We start from the raw sequence: 12,240 nt of genomic DNA, 5'->3' as shown, positions 1-12,240 counted from the left end.
AAATAATTAATATTATTGGAGGGGGCCTCACAGAACCTCATAGCTATCAAAACAAACGCTTTCCGTGTGCACAGGGAGCTCTGAGAGCTGGAATGTGCCACTACTCCTACATCAGCTGCAGAGGGGAGGTAATAAAACGATTAGAGCTGCTATTTCAACTGTCCTCCCCTACAGGTGAATGAGCTGTCTTTCTGCTGCGTCAGGAAGATGGCGTCCGGCGTGCTGCATAGAGATCTATGATCTGTAATGTGTCTCTCCTTACTACCTTATACAAGCCATTTTGCATTTTTTTTTAAAATCAGACCTCTGGCAGATATTAATGATTTACTTAACTGAAAAGCTATCATTTTGCCAAAGTACCCCTTTAAGCACATATACAAAATAGTTTTGACATGTGCAAGGCACAGTCCAACGACTATTGGACTATTCTGCATTTTATATGACAAGACAATATAGAGCATTCATTTCAAAATTCATCAATTTTGGCTCGCAAGTGGTTCCCCCATTTTGCATTATATTTGGCCCCCAAGCACCTGAACATTAAGCCTGTATGGCTAAGGTTTGAAACTATAAAGCCACATAATGAGGGAAACTTGACACCAGAGAATTGTATAGCTGAGGGATGGGGTCACTAGACACCTGGGAACTGTATAGGGGAAAGAAGAGGACACTAGACACCAGGGAAATATTTAGGGAAGGCAGTGGGGCCATTGTACACCAGGGAGGAACTGTATAGGGGAGGGTGGGGACCACTAGACACCAGGAAACTGTATAGGAAAGTGAGGAAGAGCCACTAAACTCCAGGCAGTACGGTAACTATATAGGGGAGGGAGGGGGAACACTAGGCACCAGGAAAGAACTGTGTAGGGGAAGGTGGGGGGCCACTAGACACCAGAGAGGAACTGTATAGGGAAGGGAGAGGGGCCACTAGAAACCAGGGAGGTACTGTATAGGGGAGAAAAAGGACCACTAGACACCAATTAACTGTATAGGGGAGAAAGGGGGGTGGAGGACAACTATTCACCAGGGAACTGAATAGGGGAGGGAGATAGGCTATTAGACACCAGAGAATTGTTTACGGGGGTGAGGTGGCTATTAGACATCGAGGTTGGCCCACAACTTAGTGCCAATTTTCAATTTCAGTCCATTGTGTATTTGAGATTGACGACCCTGGTGTAGAGCCTGCTGCTGGAAGAATACAACAGTGATCAACAGGGAAATCAAATTGCCAGACCCCTAATCCCCAAAGAAGGATGGATCTGGGTTTTCTCAAAAGCCTTATATAAACATAAAATTTCTGCCACATCTATTAGGATGACAATCCATTATCTAATGTCTATACCTACGTATGACATATGTTCATCTCAATGTTTTAACAAATAAGGGAGGAGTTGTTATGATTTTTAGTGTCACAGAGGTCAAAGAAAATTGTGCCTTCTGTAGACAGTGTAAGGGGTATTTTTTCAGAACCAAAAACATTTATTTCGCCAAGTACAACTGAGGTTGTAGTCAGAATGTTTGACACATACAGGGTTGGTGATGGTACAATAATTGTACATACAGCAGAACATACATCGAGTGGCATTTAGTAAGCACCAGAGGGGTCATCTGAGTGGAATGTGAGCAGAGTTGCCACACTTAGAGCACTCAACTGCTCTGCAGTGATTTGGACGCCCACGTTATGTCCATGGTAGAGCGTAGTGCAGAGAGAGAGAGAGAAAAAGGAAAGACAGAAGAGAGAATCGAGAATAAGTTCAATCAAGGGAGAGAGAGGCAGAGGATCCTGGTGTTGCAGCAGTAACTTGCTGGCCGGTGTCTTGGTTGGAAGTCTCCTGTGGCTACGCTCAAAAATCCAGCCCGTTTTATAGTCTACTATATAGGTTATTTGAGTTGCCAAGCAAGTGAAAGTTATGTAAATTTGGAAAGTGTAAAGCATCCACTCTAATCTTTGTCAATTTGTCAGATTTATTCTTTTCCTACCTTTTAAAAAGTTATTATGCTTTACACGAAAGCCTTGGAAATTATCCATGGTAACAGGATGCTAATCGCTTAAAGAGACACTGAAGCGAGAATAATTCTTGCTTCAGAGCTCACGTGCCCCTGCTAACCCCCTGCTAAAACGCCACTATCTCGCGGCTAAACGGGGGTCCCTTCACCCCCAACCCCCCCCCCCCCCCCCCGCGCAAAATCAACGACCAGATTGGCCGTAGATTTTGCTGCTCCTAGAGGCAGGGCTAACGGCTGCAGCCCTGCCTCTAGTCGCGTCTATCAGCGGTGCATCGCCACCTCTCCCCCGCCCCTCTCAGCGAAGGAAGACTGAGAGGGGCGGGGGAGAGGCGGAGATACGCGCTGATAGACGCGCGTGGGGCAGGGCTGCGGCCGTTAGCCCTGCCTCAATCCGGGAGAGATCCCCGGCTGCACGGAGGGGATTTCGGGGGGTAAGGGACCCCCGTTTAGCCGCGCGATAGCGGCGTTTTACCAGGGGCACACATGCCCCTGCTAACTATGAGCTCTGAAGCGAGATTTATTCTCGCTTCAGAGTCTCTTTAAGTGGTTAGTTCAGCTGACAGTTTTAGGATGAGTTCTATGCAGGGTCATGGCATAGAAAGTATTAATCCTGAGTTTCCTCATTTATTTCACACTAATACTTTTAATGGAGGATAAATTGGAGCTTCTTCTCTACGCAGAGTGTAATAAGATGTTAAAACAGTTGATATTTTATTTTGCCAGTGCACAGGAAATCGTTGTACATTGATTTGTAAATACACACGACAATGAAAACATGTGATCAGTTTAATAATCTTCAGGAAACCATAACCCGTTACACACATGCAATTTTTATTGGCCCATGATCGATATGACCAAGTTTACAACCTCCGTGTAGCATGAGGGCCAACGGATTTCCAATACTATGAACAGATTGTGTATGTAAGCTCTCGTACTACATGGAAGTGGTGAAATTTGCCAATCAAAATTGGATGAGTGTAACTGGCTTTAAAGTGAAATATCAAGAACAATTTAAGAAGCCCTGTGGGGAAAATGGGCTTGGTCACACCGCATTGTTACAGTGCCCAGCAATGTATATGGCAACGTGTGGCTCATCGTGTTAGTTATATTCCATGCTTCATGGTAAAAGCACCAGGCACTAGTTAAAGGGGCACTATGGCTAATTTCTTCATTTTAAGTCCCTTTAACATAAACGTGTATGTGTAGCATTGTTAATGTCATATATTGTGACTGATTAAAAGGATTTTTTACACTGCAAGTACTCATATATAGCTAATGAGTCACGTCGGCCAGATTTACCTTTCTGACGCCGATTCAGCATAAACCATTGTGTAACCCGGAGTCATCTGTAACTGCTCTTCGTATTGCTGATTTATTCCCTCCTCTGGTCCGACCAGATAGGTTTATTGCAACTTGTAACGGCACAATCGTTAGCTCTGTGCAGGCTGCAGCCACCGTACAGCGCAGGAAGGCACTGCATGGCTCTATCGTTCCACGCTGCTTGCTAATGACATATTGTTGTCCGTTGCTGTGATAACCAGCATTCGCCTTTTCAAGTGCGCAAAACAGTGGCGGTGTCAGCTAGCAGACACAAGCGCTATTGCTGTGTCCTGCTTTGTGTCTCATAGGGAGATCGTTTTTGTTTGCCACTGAGTAGTTTTCAGGAAGGAGATAGTTATAAATATAATTTTGTACATAAGCAGGACACCGCAATAGCGCTTGTCTGCTAGCTGACTCCGCCGCCGTTTTGCGCACTTGAAAAGCCGAATGCTGGTTACCACAGCAACAGACAACAATAGGTGTCCGTCGCTGTGCCATCTTCAAAACAGGGGTCCTTAGTAAGCAGCGTGGAACAACAGAGCCGTGCAGTGCCTTCCTGCGCTGTACGGCGGCTGCAGCCTGCACAGAGCTAACGATTGTGCCGTTACAAGTTGGAATAAACCTATCTGGTCGGACCAGAGGTGGGAATAAATCAGCAATACGAAGAGCAGAGCACAAACCAGGCATAAAGTCAAAGGAATTGTTTGTAGACCTCTGAGACAGGATGGTCTTAAGGCATATATCTGGGGAAGGTTACAGAAAAATGTCTGCTGCTTTGAAGATCCCAATAAGCACAGTGGCCTCCATCATCCATAATTGGAAGACGTTCAAAACCACTAGTACTGTTCCTAGAGCTGGCCGTCAATCTAAACTGAGCAATCGGGGAGGGCTTTGGTCAAGGAGGTGACCAAGAACCCGATGGTCAATCTTTCAGAGCTCCAGAGGTGGAGAGAGGAGAACCTTCCAAAAGGAGAATAATCTCTGCAGCAATCCACCAATCAGGCCTATATAGTAGAGTGGCCAGATGAAAACCCCTCCTCAGTAAAAGGCACATGGCAGCCTGCCTGAAGTTTGCCAAAGGTACCTGAAGGCCTCTCACGCCATGGGAAACAAAATTCTCCGGTCTGATGAGATGATTGAACTCTTCAGTGTGAATGCAAGGTATCACGTTTGGTGGAAACCAGGCACTGCTCCTAACCAGGTCAATACCATCCCTACAATGATGCGCAATGGTGGCAGTATCATGCCGTAGGGATGTTTTTTAGTGACAGGAACTGGGAGACTAGTCAGGATAAAGGGAAAGATGACTGCAGCAATGTACAGAGACATCATAGATGAAAACCTGCTCTAGTGCACTCTTGAACTCCGACTGGGGCAATGGTTCATCTTTCAGCAGGACAATGACTTTAAGCACACAGCCAAGATATCAAAGGAGTGGCTTCAGGACAACTCTGTGAATATCCTTGAGTGGTCCAGGCAGAGCCCAGACTTGAAGTGGATTGAACATTTCTGGAGACATCTTAAAGAGGAACTGTAACGACAAAACTGCCCCTGGGGGGTACTCACCTCGGGTGGGGGAAGCCTCAGGATCCTAATGAGGCTTCCCACGCCGTCCTGCGTCCCTCGGGGGTCTCGCTGTAGCCCTCCGTACAGCCGTGACGCAATATTTACCTTCCTGGCTCCTGCGCAGGCGCTCTGATGCCTCTCGGCGCCGAAGTAGGCGGAAATACCCGATCGCCGTCGGGTCTGCTCTACTGCGCAGTCGCAAGTTTCCGGCGCCTGCGCAGTAGAGCGGACCCGACGGAGATCGGGTATTTCCGTCTATTTCCGTGCCGAAAGTCGCCACAGCGCCCCCGCTGGAGCCAGCAAAGGTAAATATTGAACTGACAGTCGGCACAGTCGCCGGCTGTTCGGAGGGCTGCGGCGAGACCCCCGTGGGACAGAGGTCGGCGTGGGAAGCCTCATTAGGATCCGGAGGCTTCCCCCACCCGAGGTGAGTACCCCCCAGGGGAGGTTTTTGTTGTTACAGAGTCTCTTTAAAATGTCTGTGCACCACCGCTTCCTATACAACCTGATTGAGCTTAAGAGGTGCTGCAAAGAGGAATGGGTGGAACTGGCCAAGGATAGGTGTGCCAAGCTTGAAGCACCATATTCAAAAACTTAAGCTGTAATTGCTGCCAAAGGTGCATTAACAAAGTATTGAGCAAAGGCTGTGAATACTTATGTACATGTCATTTCTCAGTTTGTTTCTTTTTTAATAAATTTGCCAAAACCTCAAACTTAATTATGTGGTGGTGTGTGTAGAATTCTGAGGAAATAATGAATTTAATCCATTTTGGAATAAGAACGTAACATAACAAAATGTGGAAAAGTGATGCACTGTAAATACTTTCTGGATGCTATCTAGCTATAAATATCGCCATCCAACTCTTCATAAAAGCACCCACAAATTAAGTCCTGGATGATTTAGAATTGCGGACTATACATTTGATTGATGCACTGCATAGCAAAGTCGGTAGCTGCTACTGTTTACTTTCTTAGCTGTTCGTCCCCACTTGTAAGCAGTTTTAGGTCACTGATCCATTCTTCAATGTGTTGTCAGATGACAAGAGAAATGTAAGATCAGACTGGGCATTGTGTGGGAACTGGGAGGTTTGTGAACCAAAAGATTGTCAAAACAGCATACTAAATATTTATTTGTGTTGCCTTAGATTTCAGCTTTTAAAAATTATGAACAAGCAAATTGATCAAACTAGCTATTTTGTATTTCTGAATTTATTTTTATTACAAACTGTTGGCATTGCCGTAGAAGTTACACATTTAAATTGATGTATCTATCTTTGAAGAATTTATAAGCAAAGCTTTGCAGTACCTTTTAGCTTGCATGGTGTGGTGTCTTGCCCCGTGTTTTATGGCTACCCAGTGTCTGACAGTAATCTCATTTAAGGATTTCCCAAAAGTGAAAACTGTGCATTAAGCAGCATAACAAATACCTCAGATCAATAGAAGGCCAGCACTTTTTCCTTGTATGCTAATCAAGGAAATTTCTAAGACTTTGCTGGAGTAGCTGGAGCCATTTCTGTTGATGCTCATCAATATCGCATTGGAGTGCCTAAAGAGATTGGAAATGGATATGGAAGCATATGAAAATACAATGAGTGCTAGTCATAAGCAGACAAGACGTCAGGGGACTGAAATGGGTATTGACTGTGGAATGAGAAAGCTCATTTGATTTATTACATGTCAAGAGCGTTGATGTGTGGGTCTCTGCTAATGTCACCTCTGGCATTCTGTAAAATAATGTTGTTCTATTTGCCTTACATGCCACCTGGAACCTAAGTTATGCCTTATTTTTTAATTTTTGCAGTGGAGTTTGGGAGAGGAAAAAAGTAAATGGAAAACGCTGTTAATTTTCATGATTTGCTATTCTTATCAGCAGATTGTTTATTGTTGATGGGAGAGCTTCTAATATAACGACTGATGCTCCCAATACTCCTGATGCAAACAAACTTGCCATTTTATTAGTTCAGTTAAATGTATTGGTGCAAGTTTAATCTTGCATTGAATATTAAAATGACTACTGTCTAATTTTAACCACTTTATGCCATAGGCTGAAGGAGTCAAACACACTCGTGCTCCCATAACGCACATGTATTTTTGCACAATATTTGGACTTTTAGAAGTGCCCTATTTGCACTAAAGGTGCACAAATAGGTCCTTAATAAACACTCATTTCGTAGGATTTGGTTAAAGCTGATCCAGCTTTGTTTTAATTAAAGTTAAAAACATTTCAGGCAGGCGCGGACTGGCATAGGGGGCGATTGCCCCCGGGCTGCCCGAATCCTAAGTAGTTAGGGCCGGTGTGCGGGCAGGACAGGTGTGCAGACCGCAGGTCGGCGGTGAGTGACACAATAGAGAGAGCTGTGTGCGCGCAGCCCCGCACGACTTTTTGCCACGGCAGCTCACTTCAAAAGCCAACTAAGTCAGCCCCCTGCCCGGCCGCCCCCTGTAACAGAGTCAGACACACTAACTTTACAGGCCGGCTGGAGGCGGATGAATGAAGATGCACGTGCTTGCCTCCATCCACTCCTTCTAATTCAAGTATCCAATCAGGGGGGCTGAGGCTGCCATGACGTGCCCTTGGCTGCGTCACCTACATACAATGCAGGCAGCGTGCTGCGTAAGCGTGTTCACGCTATTTGGTCGGGACTTCACTTGTTGACTTGACTCCGCCCCCGCCTGGAGCCTTTGCCGCTCAGCTCACTCATCTGCTGAGTGGCAACCTGTGCCTGCCTGTCAGAGTGAGCCTTCTGCTGGGGCTGGGCTCGCTGGCTGGAGGAGTCGGAGGGAATCTAGTCCTGGATTGCTGGGAGGGGGAGACGCCACCTAGCTAAGCTGTGGAGGAGACAGGTCTAGAGGAGGTCGGGTCCAGGTCGCCAGAGGAGGTTTTTATAAATTTTGTTCTTTACGGCTTCCTGTACAGCAGTCTGGGCAGCAGCATGATTTCACTGTCAACTATGTTGCCCTCATGGAAGCAGCCATAGCCAGCCTGCACAGTGCTGATTGGGTGGCCTCGGTATGCTGGAGGAAGAAGGCTCCATCCTGGACTGTTGCTGCTGCTTTGCATCTGCCGCAACCAACAGCGGGGTAGAATGCAGCTTAAAATTGTGAACTTTTTTTTTTCTCCCCCAATGCTCACTGTATCCTCCCCTCATGCCAGCACCTAGATGCTAACCCCCCCCCCCCTCCCCCAGCCAGCACCTATATGTTTCCTCCCACCCCAGCTACCACCCAGCACCTAGATGCTAACTGCCACAGCCCAGCCAGCACCTATATGTTCCCTCCCAGTACTTAGATGCTAACTCCCCCCAGCCCAACCATCACCTAGATGCTACCTCCCCAGTCAACACTTAGCACATGGCACCTAGATGCTATTTCTCACTCACCCCCAGCCAGTGTCTAGATGCTCCCTCCCACCCCAGCTAGCACCCACAACCTAGATGCTACCTCCCACTTTAGCCAACACCTACCTCCCAACACCTAGATGCTACCTCCCACCCACCCCACCGAACATCTACCACCCAGCGTCTAGATGCTCCCACCTACCCCAGCCAGCATCTAGATGCTCCCACCCACCACAGCCAGCATCTAGATGCTCCCTCCTACTACCTAGCTCCCCAGCTAGCACTCATGACCTAGATACTACCTCCCACCTCAGCCAACACCTACCACCCAGCACCTAGATGCTAATTCCCAACCAACCTAGCCAGCACCTAGATGCTCCCTCCCACCCCAGCTATCACCCAGCACCAGGATGCTACCTACCACCCACCCCAGCCAACACCTACCACTCCGCACCTAGATGCTAAGCTAGTGTCTACATGCTCCCTCCCACCCCAGCTAGCACCCAGCACCTAGATGCTAACTCCCACCCCAGCCAGCACCTAGATGCTCCCTCACACCCACCTGAGTCAGCAGATTTACTGAGGCGAGGGCACAAAAACTGTCTTTGTCCCTGACAAAGTTGAAAACCCAAGCTACGCCTCTGCCCATCCCTCTGCACACTACTCACTATATGAAGGGGAGCACATAGGAAGGAGGACCACTACCAGGGGATAAAATTGATAGTGAAGGGCACCAGGGAGGCCATAAGTGGGGAACACTAGACCTAGTGGGAGCCATATTGGGATGAGCTCATTTGTGCTGGGGCTGCCATGGGGCATGAGCTATGCATTTGGGCAGGGGCTGCCGTGAAAGGGCCCAGTCCTCCCCTGATTTCAGGTGCAGTTGTCTTTTTTTGCAATCATGTTAGATAACCTGTAACTAATTTTTCCTGAAAAGTTAATAGAAGCCATGAGAGCTGTATCTGAGCCAGAGATTACTTCTGATAAGGTTTTAATGCTAGAAAGTTAAAGTGCCATTATGTGTTTGTTTTTTAGCTTAGCAAGGCAACTTTGTCATTGCTGCTTTTTAGAATTAAGTGTTAAAATTAAGTCCTTTAAAAGAGACCCTGAAGTCTCCTAAAAATGAGATATTTACTTTAAAAACCTCTTTAACATCATTGCCCCTATTAAAACACCATATCCCAGCTGCTTAACCTATTTTGGTTTCTGGACGTAGAAACTACGTCCAGAAACCATGTGCGCTACCGCGCGCACCCGCGCACTCCCGGCCGCGCGCGTGCACGCGCACTCCCGGCCGCGGATTCGGTAGTCAGGGAATCAATATATCGGGCTATGAAGCCCGATCACTGATTCCTCTCCCCCGCTGAAAAAGCGACAGCTTCTCTCGGAAGCTGCGCCTTTTCTGGCCGTTCCCTTCCTGATGCGCCACTCTAAGCGTGTGTTACGCTTAGAGTGACGTCATGTAAACAAACTCATGGCCGCCATCTTGTGGCCAAAAAGTAATACTACACCTGAAAATGAAAATAAATTAAAATCAACACACATTTACATTATAAATCTATTGTTAACCCCCCATCTTCCCAAAACTACCCAAATAAAATGTTTACTATAAATAAAAAAAACCATTACAATAAAAAAAAAATGTAAATATTTACCTAAGGGTCTAAACTTTTTAAATATCAATGTAAAGATGAAATATTTCTATTTTTTTTTATTTTAAACTTGTTAATAGTGATAGATGCAAAATGGAAAAAATGCACCTTTATTTCCAAATAAAATATTGTCGCCATACATTGTGATAGGGACATAATTTTAACGGTGTAATAACCGGGACATATGGGCATATACAATACGTGAGTTTTAATTATGGAGGCATGTATTATTTTAAAACTATAATGGCTGAAAACTGAGAAATAATGAATTTTTCCATTTTTTTCTTATTCTTCCTGTTAAAATGCGTTTACAGTAAAGTGGCTCTTAGCAAAATGTACCCCCCAAAGAAAGCCTAATTGGTGGTGGAAAAAACAAGATATAGATCAGTTCATTCTGATAAGTAGTGATAAAGTTATAGGCTAATGAATGGAAGGTGAACATTTCTCTCGTGAAAACCACGGAACCTGAATGGGTTAATAAGGAATAAATCACCCCAAACTCCTCTGGCAAAATCCATTACTTTCTTGGTCGTGGATTTTGCTGCCCTAAGGAGGCAGAGCTTCGGGCTGTAGCTCTGCCTCCATGTGCGTAAATCAGTGCTGATTGCCGCCTCTCCCCGCCCCTCTCGGTGAAAGAAGACTGAGAGGGGTGGGGAGAGGCGGCGATCCACGCTGATGGTCGCGTGTAGAGGCAGAGCTGCAGCCTCTATGCAGAAGGAGCCCTGCTATATTCCCCAGACAGTTTGGGGTGATTTTATTGCTTTTTTAACCGTGGAGATGCAGCGTTTTAATAGGGGCATATGTTACAGAGGTTTTTAAAGTAAAAACCTAATTTTTAGGACACTTTAGACTCTCGTTAGTTGCACGTAAAAGACTACCTTAAGTTAAACACATGCAATTAATCATCTTATACGTTTATTTTCACTTCAGGTTTGCTTTAAGTTAATAATTTTAAGTTGGTGCAAATTTTATGGTAACCTTCCTGGTGTTATGATTATTTCCAGATTTAGAGTCTAAAAGCCGTGCAATTTTTTCACAAGCTTTTAGACCCTAAAAACAAGAACACCAGCCCTCACTCTGGCACAGGATTACCGCTCTGAGCTGCGGATTTTCATCCCGAGTCTGATTTGGGATTACTGCTAAGGAGGTTAATATAATTTATGCAGCTTAACCACTCTGCGACCGCCTAACGCAGGATTGCGGCCGCAGAGTGGCTTCCCCAGGACCGCCTAACGCAGAATTGCATCATCTCCCGATGCGCAAGCTTTGCAGGAAGCGCGGCCGATTCCTGCAGGGGGAGAGAGGCGGCCGCAGCGATCATCCTGCTAGATCGCGGACCGAAGGCTGTTACAAATATAAAAAAAACCTGTTTATTTCCATGTACAGTGATGCGATCTACTGCAGCGATGTACGGGGGAGAGCTCTGCCACTGAGCTGTCCCCTTGGGTGGCAGGGAAAAAGATCCCTCTCATAGGCTGAAGCCTATGAGAGGCAATCTCCGTGATTGGCTGTCGGAGGGAGGGAGGGATAAAATAAAATAGACATTTTTATTGTAAAAAAAAAAACAACGCAAAAACCATAACAAAGAAAAAGAAAATACTGATCGCAGCAGCAAACAGATGCCACCAACAGATGGCTCTGTTTGTGGCAAGAAAAGGAGGCAAGTTTCATTTGTGTGCTAAGTTGTATGGCCATGGAGCACACTGTTAAAACTGCAGTGTGCTGAATTGTAAAAAAAAAATGGCCTGGTCATTATAGGGGTGTAAGCCTGTGGTCCTGTAGTGGTTAAAGGGAACATAAGCTGAGATGGGTGTTGAGGCTGCCAATTTTTTTTTCTGTTTAACCACCCTGGCGTTCTATTAAGATCGCCATGGCGGCTGCGGGAGGGTTTTTTTTAAATTAAAAAAAAAACTATTTCATGCAGCCAACTGAAAGTTGGCTGCATGAAAGCCCACTAGAAAGCGCTCCAGAGGCGTTCTTCTGATCGCCTCCGGCGGCCAGAAGTAACACGGAAGGCCGCAATGAGCGGCCTTCCATGTTTTGCTTACTTCGTCGCCATGGCGACGAGCGGAGTGACGTCAGCCGACGTCCTGACGTCAGCCGCCTCCGATCCAGCTCTTAGCGCTGGCCGGAACTATTTGTTCCGGCTGCGCAGGGCTCAGGCGGCTGGGGGCGGCGTGTGCTGCTTTTTATTTCAGCAAAATCGGCCCAGCAGGGCCTGAGCGGCACGCTCTGGCGGTAATGGACGAGCTGAGCTCGTCCATACCGCTAAGGTGGTTAAACAATGCAAGCTGCCTGGCTATCCCTCTGATGTTCTGCCTCTAATACTTTTAGCCATAGACCCTGAATATTCATGT

At 46.3% G+C, this 12,240-nt stretch overlaps 1 protein-coding gene across 3 annotated transcripts in view; it reads left to right on the top strand.

Annotated features, from left to right (window-relative positions):
* Positions 1–12,240, top strand: part of CHCHD3 (coiled-coil-helix-coiled-coil-helix domain containing 3) — a 278,284-nt gene that overhangs the window by 246,758 nt on the left and 19,286 nt on the right. The window lies entirely within an intron of this gene.

This window comes from Hyperolius riggenbachi, chromosome 3 (genome assembly GCF_040937935.1).
Source record: "Hyperolius riggenbachi isolate aHypRig1 chromosome 3, aHypRig1.pri, whole genome shotgun sequence".
Classification (NCBI taxonomy): Eukaryota; Metazoa; Chordata; class Amphibia; order Anura; family Hyperoliidae; genus Hyperolius; species Hyperolius riggenbachi.
This window is presented reverse-complemented; position numbering and strand designations above follow the sequence as displayed.